We start from the raw sequence: 9,609 nt of genomic DNA on the forward strand, positions 1-9,609 counted from the left end.
ACTTCCTGCCCTTTGGGCAGGGGGCTGGACTCGATGATCTCCCGAGGTCCCTTCCAGCCCTAATGTCTATGAAATCTATGAAATCTATATCCCAACCCCACTGCACACTTGCAGCACAACACTTACTGCGAACAGTTTTTTGGAAAGCACTTTGTTCCCCCACACAAACACAGACCCTGTTGCCCTGTCCCTCCCAAACATCAGACCCCCTCCCTGCTTCCCCTAGAATCGCAGAGCCCCACCACCAACCACCCCACCCACCACCAATAAAGCACCCACTTCTCTGTACAGCCTATGTACAGTACTCTGTGTGTCCTCCTGGCGTGGGGGATAGTGGGGTGGAGGTGCCTATGAGGTGGAGCCCAAGGACAGGTGCCTAGCACCCTGGCCTCTGGCCACACCACTGCAGGTGCACACACTGCAGCAAAGCCAGCAGACAGGGGGCTCAGCCAGGGGTGAGGGTGGTCACTTCTCTGCCAGCATGGCTTGTTTTTACCCTGCAGCCTAGGACTCGGGCCAGTAGGGCCCACATGTGGTGCTGACCCCTCTGAGGGCAGCTTCTGCTCAGGGGCCATGTGAAGCCAGGACGAGTACCAGGGGGTGGGTCCAGGTGGGGGCACCAGCTGGTGGGGAAGCTGAAGCCCAAGCTCACTGGTGTGCTTGCAGCTGGGTGGCAGGTGGCTGCCAGGGAACAGGCAGGACTGGGGCTGGAGGCAGGGCAGTGGGTGGGATGAAGGTGACAACCAGGGCCAGGATGGTGTCTAGCACTTAGTGGCCCTCCTCCATGACCTCCACTGTCCTGGCCACCATGGTGGCCTGCCAGTCTTGGGCCTCCACCATTTTATTGAGGAGGCTGATGTGCCTCTCCTTGAGGGCTAGGAGCCTCTCCCTGAATGCCCGGTCCTCCCAGTCCCTCTCCAGTTTGCATGCAACCCTCTTTCACTCGTGTACAATGTCCTCTGTGCACCAAGTTTGCACAGGTGGTGGATGCCTGGCACTGGGAGTGCCAGTTGCAGCAGCAGTGGCAGCAACAACAACAGCAACTCCCTGCTGTCCCCCACCCCTGAACTGAGGTCCTCCACAGTTGCAAGCTGTGGGCCACTCTTGGGCCTCCACCATCCTTTTGAGGAGGGTGATGTGCCTCTCCTTGAGCACCAGGAGCCTCTCCCTGAATGCCCGGTCCTCCCAGTCCCTCTTCAGTTTGTATGCAACCCTCTTTCACTTGTGTGCAATGTCATCTGTGTGCTAAGCTTGCAAGTCCACCAGACCCTACTCTGCTACAATGACCAGCCAGTCCAGCAGCAAGGTCTGGTTCTGGATCCACCACTGCTGGAGTCAGTTCATATGGAGGGCCCCAGTCAAAGGTGATGGTGACCCTGAAGGTGTATCCCCACACACAGGTGGTGCCTCTTCCCTGTGTGCAGCTGCTGGACCTACAGAATCAGGCAGAGCCATCCCTAGGGCATATCAGCCTGTGCGGGGCCTGGAGGCAGCGTGGGGAGGTGGCAAGTAGCTGGAGCTGGTGGTGGAGGGGGATGGACAGGTAGCAAGCAACTGGAGCCAGCAGTGCTCGGTGGTGGCATCACGTGGCAGCCACGGTGAGGTCTGGACAGCACTGGCTGTGGGGCCCCCCCCGAAGTGTGGAGCCCAGGGCAGTCATCCCGATTTCCGCCCCCCCACTAGGAACAGCGCTAGAGCCAGGAGAAAGAGGCTATTTGTAAGAGTTTGTGACATTTCTGAGATAACATGCACTATACCAAGGGGCTGTGTACTTCCTGGCCTCAGATTGGGGGTTGTGAGTACACAGGTGCTCAGGGATCATGGTAAGTCAGCTGGGCAGGCCCTGGCATTGGCAGCTGCCAGCCAAGCCCCACATCTCCACTTGCTTCTCAGGGGCAGGTGGGCTACTGGGTGCTTGCTGCAGGCAGCCTGCTTTCCCCACCTCCTTCCCAAGCTAGGACAAGCCTGGGTCCTGTCAGCATCTGTTGTGTGTGCTCTTAGACCCACTCCCCTCTTCTCCTACAGGCCAGGCCATCTCCCTTGCTGCCAGGCCCACAGTATCTGGGCAAGGGGAGTGAGAGGCTCCTGGCTGACTGGGACACCCCCACCTGCCTCCCAGGAGGCCTCCCCAGACATGCCCTGAATCCCGAGTATGGCCCTGGTGAGAGTGTCCCAGGCATGCCACAATGACCTGTTTGCATGGACTGAGGGGTGTCCAACCCACTACACCTAGCTCCTGCTGATTGCCATGGTACCCCAAGCACACCTGTTGGGCCCTGAGCTTCAACAGTGCAGCAGGGAAGCCCCCACTTCCCTGCAATGTTTGCCACCATCTGGAGGGGTACCTATGCCTACACCAAGTGTCTCTGCCCCCCACAGCTGAGGACAATATCAGCTTTTGCATTGACATGTTTTTCCATGTGTGAGAGGCTTGTGCCTGCCTAGCTGAGGGGGCACTGGTGCTCAGTGAAGTTTTGCACTAGCTCCTGCCTCCCTGTATGCTGTGGAGGGAACTCCAGGGGCCAGGGGGGAGCTGGGCCAGGCTGAGTGGGGAGGGGGGGCAGGAGCAAGTGCAGGGAGGGGAGAGGGCCCTTCTTCCAGTGCGGGCTTACCAGGTGGGCATGGCAGGCATGTCTAGAGGGCTGAGTCTGTTTCCCCATGGCAGCAATGACATGCTGCTCCTGGCAGCATCCTGGGGTGCAGGGGTGCAGTGCTTGCCAGAGGCTGGGCAGAGGCCCCCTTCAGTGAGGAGATGGAGCTTGTGAGGGCAGGTGGTGCCCTCCCCAGGTTGGCCTCCTGGGTGGAGCTACACACACAGAGCTAGCGAGGCAGGTGCTGGCCCAGGCTGCTAGAGCTGCTGGATGATACTGGGGGTGGGGACTGTGGTGGGACATGCTCATGATGCCCCAAGTGTCCCTCCACTGCTGACATCTCATCACCACTGCTAGGCTATGGTAGAGGCTCTGGCAAGATGCCCATGCTGGAGAACAAGGCGTGGCTCTGCCCAGTGTCCTGGGGTGCAAGGATGTGGTCCAGGTGCTACACAACAGGCATGGCCCTGTGGACATCCCCTGGCTGGCTGTTATGGTCCATGATGTGGACCTACTGTTCCCACAGGGCCATGACCTTTATGTGGCATTAGCATGCTGACCAGTCATGCCTGTACTCTTGCATGTGGCCTGCCAGACCCTCATAAATAGGGGCATTGGAGTGCCCACCCTAGGCAAACTTTCTGTGGACCTCAGCCTCACTCCACAGTGCAATGAGATCTTCAGTCTCATCCTGATACCAGTTAGACCCCCAGGAGGCAGTGTAGGTAGGGGGCCAGGGATAATGTCAGTATGGCTCCCTCAGTGGCCCTCAGGGGCTATAAGCGAGAGTCCAGGTCTGCCAGGCCTGGGCAGGTGCCTTTAGCACACAGCATAGGGTCACAGTGCAGGTCAGGCAGGCAGGCAATACCAGCACCAGGGTCTGAGAAGGCTGCTGTGGATGGCCCAGGGCCACTGCTGTGGGACCTGGTGACCAGAGGCAGGCAGCAGGTGGCACAGGCCCTGGGGTCACTGCAGAGTTTTAAAGGCCAGGCTGGAGCAGACATTTAGCCACTCCAGCCCTGGGGTTGGAAAAGCTCCAATCCTTGTGGCCCTGGGGCTAGCCTGAGGGGGGCCTCCTGTTAGTGGAGCTGACCAGAAGCAAATTTGCTCCCAGTTGGCATCCACACATGTGCTCAGAGCTAACCTGAGCAGGGTGCAGGGTCTGAGGCAAAGTAGCCCATGTGGGGCCCCACCCCCACTCCGATACCACTGCCCCGGACCAAAGAAGCTTCCATCACCATTGGTGGTGGTGGCATTGGTGGTGGGGGTGGGGTGAGGAGGGGGAACAAGTAGTTGCCACTCTGCCTGGCTCCACAAGATCTCCCAAAACATGGGGCCTGGGGCGGTCACCCCAATTCACTCCCCCCCAGGGGCCCTGCATGTGCTACTATGCAGTGATTACAGCATGGTTAGTTTGCATTTGCCTGCATGTGTAGTCGGTGATGCTTTATCACACAGTCAATTAGTCTAGTGTGTGGTAAAGCATCTCATGTAGAGGTGCCCTGTGTTAGACACCCTCAGAGCATGCCTACTGGTTCAGGACCCTCATAGGATTTTGGTAGAATTTGGGTACCTAGGTCCAAGAGTATGACCCCACCTAAACTCTTTAGACAACTGAGAATGCATAGATGAATATGTTTCTACAAGTTAAATTGCCTAGGTATTTAGAGTGTTGTTACTCCATGTCTAGAACTGCTGCCATCTCACTTGGGGCGAACATCTCAGTGCCCAGTTCACACCTAAAGCGGTTTGAGCGCCACAAACCAAACACCCAAGTGCCTAAATCCCACTAGGTACCTAAGTGTTCTTATGGAACTCAGCTTAAAGGCAGGCGGCAACTGCAGCACCTACATTTTGAAAAGAAAGTGATCCCAAATGCATTTTGTGAGGGATCTACTTCTGGCAGGGTCTAAGTCATTTTCAGAGTATATCTTCTGAACTGGGGTCCTAGGGGGACTCAAGCCCCACTTTACATAGTTTCTGGTACCTGCTTAAGCTCAGGCAGGATGTAGGCTCTCAGCTTGACCAACTGAGGCAGTTTTGACCACATGCAGAACCAAAACTGTAATGCCTACAGAACTTCCAGATCAAACGTGGAGGTGGCTCCAGGATTAGGCAGTAAATGAGCAGGGGTCTTTTGGATCATAATTCTGAATTTGGTGCTTAAAGGCCTCCTAAGTGCCATTTTATGTGCCAACATACTTCATTCAATCTGCTCATTGTGCCTAAGAACCTTTGAGTATTTAAACCCTTTAGACTTTTCAGAATAGGCCAAGTGCTTCTGCTTCCTGGCAAGATGGCCGAAACTTTGTAAGAGAAAACATAATGAATAAACATTTAACAATTTGTGTGAGGATTGGAAAAATGTGAGTCAGTCGCAAACAGCTCAGAGACAGAACACCAGCAAATCAATACAGCAAGCTGTGGGCATTAGGGGCATTTATACATGTGTTCCGGGGGTGGGGGGGCACTTTAATTACAGAAGTTCTGAGAGCCGTTCTAATTAAAATGCCCAGTGCACCACATGTATCAGCATCCCCATGCTGAAAAATGGTGACAAAGGCGCTTTAACTAAAGCTTATCAAATGAGCGTTAGTTAAAGCGTCCCTGCTGCCATTTTTCAGTGTGCGGATGTTGATATATGTGATGCTGGCATCTGCTGGAGTGCAGTAACTACCATGCTCCAGCACACTTGATGAACTGAGTCTGCTCTGACATGCTGTAATTACAGCACATCAGAGCAGCCTCATTGCATGTGTATAGGCACCTGTAAATCATTACCAGGCAATGCCTAATAAAGCATAGGTAGTTGTAGTCCAGCACTTCCCAAACTTTTCCTCAGCATGACCCCATTTATAACCCCATTTCTCAGCATGGCCCCTCACTCCCAACCCATAGCCGCCCACAATCCCAGGTGCCCCTCTCTCATCAACCACAGAGCCCTGGCCCTGCCAATGCCCCTCATTCCCTACCCACAGTCCCCCACCCCCTCTGGTGCACCAGGGTCAGGGTCCACAGACCCCTGCCTCCACAGCAGTGCCCGAGCCCCAGCTGCCACCCCTGGGAGGCGGCAGCGGCTGCAGCTGGAGCAGGGTGCAGAGCCCAGCTTCCTCCATGCTCCATCCCCCTTCCCCAGGACAGCACTGCCAAAGTGGAGTCCGTTGGTGAGGGGTGAGGATGCAGGGTGCCTGCTGAAAACTTGGGGCTCCCCACCCTGCTGCCTTGCCCTCAGGGGCTCTGTGGCCCAGTGGGCAGGACCTGGCACAGGAGGGAGGGAGTGCCGCACCATGCCACACTGCACCGTGATGCCATGGTTGCCATGCTGAAGTGCCCCCTGCTCGCTCGGCAGCAGTGTGGGCACAACTTTGTGCTGTTGTCACTGCCATGCCTCACCTTGTTGGCTATGCTGATGCATCACTCCCTCTCACAATGAGTCCCACCTGCTGAACTGCAGAGGTGCCTCCTGCTTAGAGTGGTCCAGCTTGGTTGCAGCCCTGCACCCCGCTGTGGGCACAGAAATCTCCGGGGGCACATTTATTGTGACCCCATCCACTGATGTTGCAACCCCATTTGGGGTTGCGACCCACAGTTTGGGAACCACTGTTGTAGTCTAAAGTGGGAATGTGAAAAACAGTTAAGGGAAGGGGGAAAAAAATCCCTCGGTGGTCCATGAACTTTTGTTTATTTGCAGAACTGAACTTCAAAGGACCATGTTTGTCAGCTATTTAGTTCTTGTTTCTTGTTAGGAATAAAGTGCATTGGGGGTCTAATTCTCTTCTGTCTTGTGTAGGAAAGACTCAAGAGTAATTGCAATGAAGCCATTGGAATTGCAATGGTGGAAAAGCAAAGAAAGAAAAGAATCAGACATACTGAATTCTAATATCCAGAGCAAAGCTTTGGCCTTTACAGACACCAGAAGGGCTCCAAAGCCTGTTCTTATGAGATTTATATTTTAATTTTTACAGAGATCTGCATAGTTCTCAGACTCTTCAGATGAGCAGAGACAAACTCTTGGATGCCTATCTGTGTTAGACATAGGCATTTGGCAAGACCCTAATAGGGAATCGTATGTTTGACTTTAAAATCAATCAACTGAAATGCTGGTGTCAGTCTGCTTCTCAAAGTACTGTAGTACATGGCAACATTTGACAGCTATTCATGGAAACATTTGGAGGGAGCATCAGAGGTCTGCATTCTAGCACCATTGGTGTACAGGAAGAGAAGAGATTTTCAGAGGAACAGATTGGATCAACTATAAATATTTTGCTTTTATAAAAACTGGGGACTATGCTTTCCAAATGGCGACAGCTGGTACTATGCAGGAGAGTTGTATATTGACAGCAGCATTTCCTCTGAGCATACTCAGTAATTTATATCAACTCTTCTGTTCACTCTGGGAATATCATTTCTATTGCAAACACGTCCCCGCCTCCTCTGGGACCCACAAACACGGGTTATTTGAACTAATCATCATTTCATTTTATGATATGTATAATTAGCCACTAGGTGCTACTGGATAATCTATGCATCACTGGGAAAGAACACAGAAGGATTTTTTTCAATAGAGGGCTAACTAGTGGTGTCAGGGCTCCATTGCATAAATGATGTAGTTTTGAAATATTTGATTGGCTTTGTTAAATATATGTTGAAATGCATCATGGAATGAAACTAAGTTCCTGTTGTTGAATAGAAATTCATCAACCTCTGATGAATGGTCTATATATCTCTGCTTATGCCTTTCTCTCTCTCTCTCTTTCTCTTTATATATATTTTAAGTCCTGTATAGCATAAACCTTTATGGCAAATGCATCAGAGAGAAAATCTTGTTCCTTAGCTTGAATGTTTATGCAGGGCTTTTCAGAGAGATCCGGAGAGGGAAAAAGTAAGAAAATTATTTCCTTTAAGACTCCTGTCTTGTCTTCCCTTGCTGTTCCTGTCCTCAGAATTTGATCATGTTCCTCTTGCTTGGAAAAGCAAATTGTGATTTTTAAATTGTTTTTAATGTTTCCGGCAGTATTTTTGTTTGTTTGAGGAATGGGAAGGGAGGGAGAAAGTTGGAACAGGAGTGTGGCGGGAAGGGCTGAAACTTTACATGATTTATTAAGAGGAAAACGTTTTGCTAAGGAAAGACAAAGCATAGACACTGAAGGATATTCAAGGAAAACTTTGGAGGACAATCATGTTAATGAACATGTGCAATTGGCACAGTGCTGTTCAAAATTCTTCGGTGTAGCTCCACTCCTCTGCACTCTACAAACATTAACTAATGAAGCCTCATAGCCATCAGTCTTCAGATGGTGTAGATTAGCACAGCAATATTGCACTGCAGTGGACCTATGAGAATTTATACCACCTGAGGATCTGGCCATCAGAACATGAGTACTGGATTCTGCATTTACAAAATGGGACACTGAACATTTGAGTGACTTACTCAAAACCAGCAATCAAATCAATGGCAGGGCTGGCATAAGATCATGAGCCTTCCTGGCTTTCAGATACAGGCACAATTCACATTATCTTTCATAATGCAAAATGTCTGGGATAATTAGGGCCAAGATTTCTCTGCTGTAACTTTATTGACTTCAGTGAGCTTATAAAATAGATTAATTTGTTCCTTTGGGCAAGCTGTTTTCTAAATGCAATCTTTTTGCTTGTTTTGTAATGCAATGCATCCATTAGAAACAATGAAAGAATGGATTGACTCCACAGCTATTTTTTTGTGTTGTTTCCTATGTGATGCATTAAAAACTTTGAAATGGCATTTCATTAAAATGTTACTAAGGGCCTTGGTGCATGTTGCATTTTTTTACTGCTCAAATGTTGATTGGTGTTAGCTACTCAGATACTAGCTTGAGTTTGGAGCCGTCACACCTTAAAGCTAAAAACCTTCTCTGATTGTCCCTCACCTGAACAGCTGTGACTTGCCATTAGAGGGCTGGTAGGTAATGAAATGGGAAGTGGAAATGAAATGGGGATGAGGGAAGGACAGATAAATGAAGGAAGTTAGCCACTAAAGGTTAAAGTAAAAAAAAAAGTTTAAAAAGAAATAAAGAGGAAGTAAATTAAAGAAAGTCTCATGTTTTAATAAATTGGGATTTGGGTGTAGAGGGTGCTGGTCATACTTCCTGGGGTGGCTGGGAGGGAGGTGGGAGTGGTGAAGGAAGGTGCTTTTGGGGGAGCTAATGCCTCGGCCTCAGGAAGGAAGCCCCAGTGCATGGGGATCCAATCTGGCCCCACTCCTGTTCTGCTACTTACCTCTCCCCCAAAACCTCACTCCTGGACTCATCCTTGCCCTGTGACCTGGCTAGGTGGCTAGATGGCATATACTCTGCAGGCTGTTTGCATGGGGTTACATCCCTCAGGGTGGGAAGATCACACCCCCGGGGTTGGGAAGGAGTTGGTTTGGAGCCAGAACCCCCTCCCTGGTCAGTAGGGTTTAGGGCAGGGGTGGGCAAAATGCAGGCCAGGGGCTGGATGCGGCCTGCCAGGCCCTTCTATCCAGCCCATGGGGCCCCTAAAAAATTTAGAGAATTAATATTAATCTGCCTTGAACTGCCTGTCATGCAGCCCTCGATGGCTTGCCAAAACTCAGTAAGCGGCCCTCTGCCCAAAATAATTGCCTGGCCCTGGTTTAGGGAGTGGGTAGTACGTACACACAGAACAGAAGGGTAGAGGAGGGACTCTGGATCCTGGGATGCTGAGGATTGTAACCTGGGTGGCTCATCGATGGGGAGTGGCCATACATTAATGGAACACAAGATGGGTAACACAGATCAGAGATAAACCTGTCCTGGAGTGGTGTAATGTTAAGCTAGCTAAAGTGTGTTTAAAACTCATTTCAGGTGTTCATGTATGGACAATCCAGGGGTTAAGAGCTGCAGAAGCCACCTAAAATGAATGTGTAACAAGGCTGCCTATAGTTTCATAGTTTCATAGTAGCTAGAGTCGGAAGGGACCTAGGCAGATCATCTAGTCCGAGCACCGGGGTCAGATGACCCCGGCAAGGTGCTCATCTAAC

At 51.1% G+C, this 9,609-nt stretch overlaps 1 long non-coding RNA gene across 1 annotated transcript in view; it reads left to right on the forward strand.

Moving 5' to 3' along the window:
• LOC109320018 overlaps positions 1-6,533 on the forward strand; it is a 21,759-nt gene extending 15,226 nt beyond the window's left edge. The window contains exon 3 of the long non-coding RNA XR_002103699.1: positions 6,521-6,533. This is a non-coding gene — a long non-coding RNA (uncharacterized LOC109320018). The remainder of the gene's footprint in view (positions 1-6,520) is intronic.
• Positions 6,534-9,609: the final 3,076 nt, after the last annotated feature.

Source organism: Crocodylus porosus, unplaced genomic scaffold (assembly GCF_001723895.1).
Source record: "Crocodylus porosus isolate Cpor-Errol unplaced genomic scaffold, CroPor_comp1, whole genome shotgun sequence".
NCBI classification, from domain to species: domain Eukaryota; kingdom Metazoa; phylum Chordata; order Crocodylia; family Crocodylidae; genus Crocodylus; species Crocodylus porosus.